This window comes from Eptesicus fuscus, chromosome 14 (genome assembly GCF_027574615.1).
Source record: "Eptesicus fuscus isolate TK198812 chromosome 14, DD_ASM_mEF_20220401, whole genome shotgun sequence".
Taxonomy (NCBI): domain Eukaryota; kingdom Metazoa; phylum Chordata; class Mammalia; order Chiroptera; family Vespertilionidae; genus Eptesicus; species Eptesicus fuscus.
The window spans coordinates 45,935,865-45,945,591 of NC_072486.1; the positions used below are offsets into that span (position 1 = coordinate 45,935,865).

General features: G+C 38.1%; 1 pseudogene; it reads right to left on the minus strand.

Annotated features, from left to right (window-relative positions):
* Positions 1-880: 880 nt before the first annotated feature.
* Positions 881-5,445, minus strand: LOC103295032 (EKC/KEOPS complex subunit TPRKB-like; annotated as a pseudogene).
* Positions 5,446-9,727: the final 4,282 nt, after the last annotated feature.

The following is a 9,727-nucleotide window of genomic DNA, read 5'->3' on the forward strand; positions in this document are numbered from 1 at the left end:
AGATGGAGGCATGGCAAGGAATCAAGGAGCCAACCTAAAGGAAGTCCCAGCATCCAAAGCTGGAACAAAATGAGAAACAAAATAAATAAAAACAATATGGATTGTAATCCAATATTATAATAAATATCCACGAGCCCTTACTGTCATAAATAAATAATAGTATAAATACATGGGAGAGATGAGACAACTTTTGTTGTTGTTATTATTAGTCCTCACACGAGGATATTTTTTCTTTTGATATTTTTAGAAAGAGTGGAAGGGAGGGGAGAAGGGAAAGAGAAGGAGAAAAACATCGATGTGTGAGAGAGATATCCATTGGTTGCCTCCTGCACATGCTTCGACTGGGATGGGAATCGAACCTGCAACCCAGTTACATGTCCTTGACCAGGAATTGAACCCAAGACCCTTCGGTGCAAGGACAAGGCTCCAACCAGTGTGCCACACCTGCCAGGATAGAGACAATTCCTTTTTAGAGAAGAATTGTAATCAGTAAATGTAGAAGGAATGAGGGAAATGGCCACCAGGACACCACAGTAATAACTGTTGCAATCAAGATCCACTAATGGATGCTAAAATTACAAGGGGAAATTGTAAATTAACAGTGAGAAATCTGGCAGACAACACCTTCACCAAGTAACCATTTATATGGATATATGTTCTTTGGCTAATCCTTTACCTTCTTTCACTCAGTCCCTCCTTCCCCCTCCCCACATTTTAAAACAAAGTCTTCATAGTATCATTTTAGAACTTTGCTACCATAATTCTAGAATTAGCCTTAAAATTAAGAGGAAACATATGATTTAAATAAAAAGAGCATTATTAACCACATCATAAAACTGTAATAATTTTTATATGCTGAAATTTTTAAGTGTTTGTCATTTCACAAAACATTTTTTGTTTACATTCTACAAATGATACCATTCGACAATTTCCCAGTATTTTCCTCTTGTGAGGATAGTTTGTATGTCTTGTTGACTTCTGTGATTTGTTATTCAGGAAGATTTTTCAGAGAAACTTTTTATCTGAAATATTAGGTCTTTTTAATTTATTTTCTCCATTTTCAATGTAAACATTTAGAATTGAACTGCCATTTGCTGAGATGCCAATTGTTTCAAAGCCTCTGAAAGATTATCATTTGGGGAAAGGCCAGAAATCATTTCAATGGAGTCCTTGTCTTCATTTTTCCCAGTTTATAGAGAACTGCTTTGTTTGCTGCCAGAGGTATCTAAAATGGATCGATGATCACTGTAGAGTTTATTAATGAAGCATCAATGGCTCCTTCCATAGCCTTTTTTGTCTCAAGTCTCCAGGTTTGGTTTGGTTTGGTTTGGTTTGGTTTGGTTTTACATCCTTAAATAACAAAAGAGTCTCCCGGCATTCAGAAAGTAGGTCCAGCTGATGCTGCCTTTCATAGATAGCAGGATTTGCCACATTCCCAGTCCATCTCTTAAAACTGTAATAAGTAAAAGAGTATCCTAAGGTCACATGAAATGGAGTAAATAACCTGGAATCATCTATGAATAGAAAGATAGAGGTAGATAAAAATTAGTCAATAATCCTATTAAATACATAATACACAGATAATTTTTTCTTTAGAAAATAATCTATTTAGATTACTAGTAAGTCACATAAGCAATGATATACTAATTCCAGATATACTAAAAGATTAAAGGTAAAAAAATAAAATCATAAAATATTTCAAGAAAACATAGGTGTGTCTAAACCTGTTTGGGTCACTAAGGGCTTTTCAGGCAAGTGAATTTATAAAGAAAATGAGAGAAATAATTGCAGAAAAAGTAATTACTGCTCCATTTAAAATACCATAAAAATATGTCAAATGTGAAACTGGGAAAAATATTAGCAATAAGTGTTGAGTAAAGAGGAATTACAAAAAACAACTATAAAAATTATTTATTCATTTATCTATACATTTATTCATTCAAAATATGTATATTGAGCAACTCCTCTATACCAACTAGAATACAGTAGCAAACAAACCAGACTGCTCCCTATATGAAGCGTACAGTCTAGTGGGGCAGGTTGGAGATGGGGCATAAGCAATAAGCCAATAATTAGAAAATATGTATCATCTCGGTAGTACTGTAAAGAACGAGAACACTGGCTATGAAGGAGAGATGTGCAGAGTGGGGTCAACATTATTTTGTGCAGGTATTCCGAGAAGGCTCTGATACCATCTGCGTTTGAACAGAGACCTGAAGAACATGAGGGAGGAAGCCAGAGAGATGTCTGCAAAAGGGGCTTCCAAGCAGCAGGAGCAAGGAGGAGGGAGGGGCAAAGTCCAGGGTGGGAAATGCCTGGCGTGCCTAGGACTTGCAAGGAGCTCAGTGTCCGGACTGAATGAGCAAGGGAGAGAGAAGTGCAGGTGGCTTGGGGTGGTGAAGTAGATTACGTAGGGCTCTTTTTATTTAAATCGTATTTGTTTCCTCTTAATTTTAAGGCTAATTCTAGAATTATGATAGCTAGGTTCCAAAATGATACTATGAAGACTTTGATTTAAAATGTGGCAATTTAAATGACTTTAGTTTTTATTTTGAATGAAGTACAATACGTTTGGAGGCTTCTGAATAGAAAATATATTTTCATTTTTTCAACAAATGTAATGATGAGTTTGTGCTAGGCACTGGTCCAAACTGACATGCTTATGTCCTAATAAAACAGGAATATATGAAACAAATAAATAAATGAGTCAAATATACAGGCTACTGGATAGTAACAGTGATGTGGAGAAAATAAAGCAGGCTCGGTAAGGACTGGCCAGGGAAGGCTTCATGGAGAAGAGACAGCAGAGTCTGACCTAGGCTTCCAAAGGTCATTCTGCCTCTGTGTTAAGAATTTCCTGGGCCTGGGGGGCAAGTGTGGGAGTGGGAGGCATTGGGAGGCAATTGCAATATTCAGGCAAGGAGAGCTGTGTCCTGAATTAGGGTAAGAGGGGAAGTAGGAGGTTTTTGTATATGTTTCAGGTATACAAATGTTTGAATGAGTTGACCTTGAAGTGCCTATTAAGACATCCACACAGAGATAGAGCAGGAAAGCAGGCAATGGAATATAAGTTTCTCATGTGAATGAGAGACCAGATATTAGTAACCTGTTTTCTCTGCTAGGGACACGGAAAGAGATTCCCATAATCATCTAAGTGTAGAGTCACATGGCTTTCTCGAATCTTCCAAACATTAGAGCATTGTCTCTTCAGAGTAAATGTATATGAGAGCATTATAGAGAGAGTGAGAACTGATAAATGTCTCTGAAAATGTGAAAAGAATGAAGTTGAGGTAAGAGAGACTGATTTGGCCTCAGCTCTGCCATTTATTAGTGCTGTGATCTTTGATAAGTCTGTTCTCGGTCTCTCTCATCCTTTTTTCTTTCCTTCCTCCTTCCCTCACCACCTCCCTCCCTTCCTCCCTTCCTCCTTCCCTCCCTCTCTCTCTCCTTTCCTCCCTCCCTCCCTTCCTTCCTTCCTTCCTTCCTTCCTTCCTTCCTTCCTTCCTTCCTTCCTTCCTTCCTTCCTTCCTTCCTTCCTTCCTTCCTTCCTTCCTTCCTTTTCCTTCCTTCCTTCCCTTGCAGTTTGCAGTCAGAGGAGCCATTACAAATTAAGATGTCCAACTCTAAAGTGGAAGTGGACTGTTGTCCTGTCTAGGTTAAACTAAGAAGTTCTTTGCTATTTTTAAATTTATTTATTTATTTATTTATTTGTTTGTTTGTTTGTTTGTTTGTTTTTAATCCTCACCCAAGATATTTTTCCATTGATTTTTAGAGAGAGTGGAAGGGAGAGGGGGGGAGAGAGAGAGAGAGAGAGAAGTATCAATGTGAGAGAAACACATTAATTGGTTGCCTCCTGCACGTGCCCAGCACCCCCAACCCAGGCTGGCAAGGAGCCTGCAACTGAGGTAAGTGCCCTTGACCAGAATCGAACCTGGGACCCTTCAGTCCACAAGTCAACCTGTTGCAGAAGACCAAGGAAAAACCAAGCGACGCTTTAAAGAAGAGGAGGGACACTGTTTAATACACCGGCGGACTCAGGGAATAACTTTCCAAATCTGAGTGCCAAAACATGCATGGGGCTTCTTTTTATATCTCCCTGTGGTCTTTGTCCCGCAAATATGGATTATGCTTCCGGTCCTTTTCTCGGGCCCTGCAAGAAGGCCCCCAGGTGTTGGGGGTCTCCAGGCCATATCTGATGGTCTGGCCTGGCGCCAGCGTTAATAACCCTCCCTCCGGGGCAGTGCACTGTTCACAGTAACAGGTTCTGCAAGACCAGTATCTGGGAAGGAGGTAGTGACTTAATTATAGGTTATCAAGAATGTACACTGAGCTTGCTGGCATGGATTCAGATCACTATCCCCCAAATATCAGGGATACTTTGGAATTTGCCCTTTTTAGCCTTCTCAGACCCTCTGTCCACTGAGCCAAACTGACTAGGGCCTTTGCTGTGTGTTGTTTTTTTTTTAACGTGTAACCTTCTAGAACACAGAGAGGACTTCAGGGAGCCCTTGGGGTTTCTTTGACTGGAGGTGATTGTAATTATATTGCTGGCTATGCTCCCTTAGACATGCCTGCTTGTAAGTGAAAATCTCAGAAGGTCCGCCGACACAAGGTTGCTGCGAGAGTGAGGCTTGTTGGAAATGTTTGTCATAGGAAGTGCTGTGTGCCAGCTCTTCTACAGGCAAAATACTTTCATGTCTTTTATAAATAGGTTTCAAATGGTTAAAACACAGGATGACTTTGAAGGGGGCTAACACCATGATCAAAATGGTCATGGAGTTAAACTCATCTGGAAGTAGCCTCTTTATTTCGGCTTCTGCCTGTTCTGTAAAGGAGAATGAAGGGAACCTCTCAGTTCAAAGAAAATAAAGCTGAAAACTCATTTGCTCAGGAGTGTGTTATTGTTTTGGTTTGGTTTGGTTTTTTGCTTTCTTAGAGCATGAACAAGGAATATTTGGTGACAGTCTACTTCTCCGCTACCAGTGGCTAGTGGCAGGAAAGACAGAACACTGCCCTGGCCAAGTCAGAACAACAATCTAGTCAGTTTACCAACCCTTCCAGACCAAGCCCAGGCTGGCCGAGAGGATGGTTTTGTGACTTTAGAAATGGTTGCTTTGATGGCGCATCTTTAAAGGATAAAACAATGAGTTAATAGGTCCTTGGGGAGTCATTTGGCTAAGGATTAAGGACCTGATCAAACCAGTACTTAGAAGTGAAAGTCTGACTGAATTAACCAATTGCTTTTGTGTCCACAGAACTCATTTTCTCGTTCTCTTTTTCTTTCTCCCTCCCCTCTTTCATCACACCCACACCACTTAGGTCCTTCCGTGACCAAAAGTAGCACAATCACAGGTTTATTCCTCTAAAGCTTATTTGTGCTCACGCTTCAGGCGCCAACATGACAGCATCTCCACCCAGTTTCAGCAAGCCACCAAATTCTTGCATTCGGTACCCGACCCCCACCCCTGCATATAACCAGAAACAGTGACAGGATTATCTTGAAAATGAAGTAGCTGCCAGATACTGTTAAAATTTCCAGACCTTGAAAAAAAAAAAGCATCTTCTTTCCAGATTGTGCATTCGGTTAACAGAAGCCTCCGTGTGACCAGTTCCATGTGCTCATTCAACTTCGGCGACATCTGGATGATGCCTGAACGTTTTTGGTGCTAAGAGCCTATTTAATTCATCATAAAAACAAATTGACCATGTTATATACTGAAGGCAGATTTCTTCATTATGGGCAGACCTAAGACAATGAATTAAAGGAACTAACTTTTACCTCAACAGGTATAGTTTTGGAGTCTGGTCTAAGAATCTGGTGTAGCATGTCAAAGTGAATAAAAAATTGCTGTTTTAATTGATTACACATTGCTATTCCCAAAGAAAAGCAACCAATATGAGCCTCAAGGCTCAGAAATAAAGAACTTTGAAACAAAGGGGTGAAACTGGCTCCAGTTGCTTCCTGTAATATGTTCATTTTTTTCTCGTGGAAAACGATGATTTCCAAACACAACAATCTTTTAATCCAAGAACCTGCCTGAATATTTGTTCAACTGTTGTCTGAAAAGAGTTTGGCTTTCACACATCACTTACCACCCATGGATTCAAGAGAGACTAAACAGGCTATTCAAACATAGTCCAAGTTATGAAGAACTAGATTTCAATTTGGTGACTTTCTGTCCATCTTTCACCTAACAGTTGATATTCCACACGAATTCTTTGCGAAAGATATATTCCTTTTCTAACATTCAAAAGAGGTGCACATCTAAAGCACCAAAATCTATATTAACATGCATGGTGATTTTAAAGAAAATAAAATTTATAACTTTTTCTGATTGGAGAAAATTTGTGATACCCCCTGCTATTTCCAACTAATTTTTGGCCATATCTTGTGGTTCATAAAAGTCAATGTTATGAATAACTAATCAAGAAGTGACTATAACATCAGCTCTTTAGTCTGAAATGTATCCTGAAAATTGAGAGTTAAAGGAAATAATTAAACATTTATCCTTTTTAGAAGAAACTATAGTTGATTTCCATTTGATAAAAGAAGGCCCTGTTTTCATAAGAGAGTTCCAGCTAACAAATGGAGATTACGGAATTTAAAAATTATTTTCTTTATAATAAGTGAAGCTATAGATTTCGATTTGGTGGCTTTTAATTCATCTGCCATCTAACAAATTATAATTTAGTGAATTATCTGGGCTAATTCATTACATTAATAAATGAAAGAAGTGAATTGTCTGCAACCTTCAGTGATTCAGGCAAGAAACATCAGTGAGTGCCGGAACAATTAGGATATTCACAGGTGCCAAAGATTTATCCCAAAGAGTATTTGCTAATCACAAAAGGGTCTTAAAATGAGAAAGGTCACTGCCTGCACCAAATGATCCAGTATAGCAATACTACCAGACAGGAATTATGTAGCTCCTGCCATGATGCAATATTAGTTACATAGGGTCACCTTAAACATTCTTACTAAATATATTTAATTTGAATCTAATGAAGCTTTTATATACACCTAACATTTTCACAGGAAATACAAGGGATAGAAAAAGCAAGTTAAGTAATGAAACAAAAGAGATAATCCAATCACACACATAATGTGGGACAGTTGCATTGATCTTTTCAAAAAGTAAAAAAAAAAAAAAAAAAGAAAGAAAAAAGATTGCAGGACTGATCTAGATTTTTAAAACTAAAAAAAATAAAATAAATGCAACACATAAATCTGAATTAGATTGTGGTTCAAAAAACCATAAAAATTATTTAGGGTACAACTGAGAAAAGTTGAATATGGACTCACTATTAGAAGATGTTAAGATGGTCATCCTCTTCAGTGTAATATAGATATGTGTTTATGTGGGAGAACATCATTTTTGGAGATACTGAAGTATTCAGGAGTGAAAAACTATGATGTGGTCAAGGTATTTTCAAATGATTTGGTATGAATCATATTTAGATCAAGGTTTCTCAACTTAGCCACAACCCATATTTTGGTCTAGATCAGTGATGGGCAACCTTTTGAGCTTGGTGTGTCAAACTTCGCCAAAAAACTGAGCATAACTCGGGTAGTGTGTCACTTTGAGGAAAAAACTAACTCCAAGACTCTAGTCGCAAATGTTTCATCCTCAGGAGCAGCAAATGTTTCATCCTCGGCATGCGGCCGCGTGTCATCAGAAATGGCTACGCGTGTCAGTGCTGACACGCGTGTCATAGGTTCGCCATCACTGGTCTAGATAATTCTTTTCAGTGGAGTGTGGGGGATTGTCCTGTGCATTATAATACTATCAGCTCCCTCACCTCTACCTTCTAGATATCAGTACCACAAACGGCTTCCTCCCCAAGTTGTGACAGCCAAGAATATTTTCAGATATTACTAAACACACCCTGGTTGAGAACCACAGACTTAAATAAAGCAAAAACATATAGTTAAATAATTATGGTAAAATGTTATCAGTTGTTGGCTCTAGGTAAATGAGTATCTAGGTAATTATTAAGCTATTCTTTTAACATGGTGGGTATATGAGTAATCAGTATACTATTCTTTCAGTTCTCTGGAAATTTGCAAGATTTCTAATAAAAAGATAGGGAGAAAAATGATGTCTTGATCTTATTTCCAGATATTCTACATTGGCTTTGGATAGGAGCCGGGCATTTGTATTTTTCAAAATGCCTGCAGGTGAGGCTAAAGTGCAGACAGGGTTGGGGACAACTAGATATAAATGGTTTTATAATATGCCATCTGAGTTTTGATATAACTCTAGGAAATATAAAAGGACTGTGAAGCATAATGAAAAATAATGAAACATGACATTTAATTTATACTTCATGTATTAAAAAAAAAGGGAATACCTTTTATTGGTTTGTATCCACAGAAGAATGTGGGATTGTGATGTAATACCTTACTACTAAAAAGTGTGGTCCGCAGGCCAGCTGTATCAGGATCACACGGGAGCTTGTTGGAAATGCATAATCTCAGACTACATCCCCACACCTACTGAAGGGGAATCTGCAATTTAGCAACATCTCTACAGGTGATCTCATGCATATTCAAATTTGAAAGTGCTGGGCAATATGCAGAGAGATAGCTTAGATAATTTATGAAGTAGTTGCATCAGTGAGCATTAAAGTAAAAGCCAAACAACCAGTTAAAAGGGAAAAAAACAACAACAAAACAACAACCACAACAAAAAACATTTAGTCAAATAAGTCATTGTGTATACAGTCTGATTTAACTAATTGACTTTAGTGTTGAACAGAACCAGATCACAAAGCCCATGCTCTCCTTCTTCCTCTGGAATGATACCTTCTCTTTAGGTGTTCCTTTCCCATGACCAACGACCCCTAAATCATTTCCATTCTCAAAACTTCATGAGTGCTATTCCTTTATGGACCATAAACTACCTGCACTCAATATCAATAAACTCAAAATGTACTGCTTATTTTTCTGGAACTAGAAAGAACTTTAGCATTTTCGGCAGAATGATCTGATAAAGGAAACTAAGTAGCAGAAAAAGTCAAGAACATTTGTTTTTCCACTACATAAGGCACCCAAATAAGATTTATCTCTATCATTCACATTTGAAGATGTGATCTCTTACAATTATGTGGTTTACAGTATCTGTGCTGTCCCTCTCTCCACCCTATTAGTTGAGGTAGAAATAAAGGCCAGAAAGATGGATAATCTCCACTCTTATCCAACAGAAAATAGCTCTCAGATATACTTTCTATTCCTGCATCCTTTTCTCTGTTAAATGTTTTAAGAGATGAAATATTCATTGCATCCCTTTGACTACTTCAGAACACAACAGCCTTCTCGTTAGGAATTATTTTTGGTAACTCTAACAAATTTTTTCCGTGTACAATTCCATCTAATTATCCTGTACTACAACCATTTAGAGTACCAAAGCCAGCCCTCTCCTTCTCTGTTGCTACAGCCTCCAAATATAGCTTCTGAAGTCAGAGTCAGCTATCTTGCCCTCTTAGTCACAGCCCAGGTGCCTAAGATGAGAAGAATGCATCTGTCAAAATGAATCAACAATAGACACACTGAGTAGGTGAAATACTCCTCTTTTCTCTTTACCTCCTACATTTTATCTGAAAGATGAGAGGGCAAAGAATTCTTGTGTAATTTCTCAAGTGGGAAAGGTTTTTACCTTCCATGTTGCTCTACGTGACTCAAAATCTACTGCTCATCCTTCTTAGGGATTTAAAGATTTTTTAAATT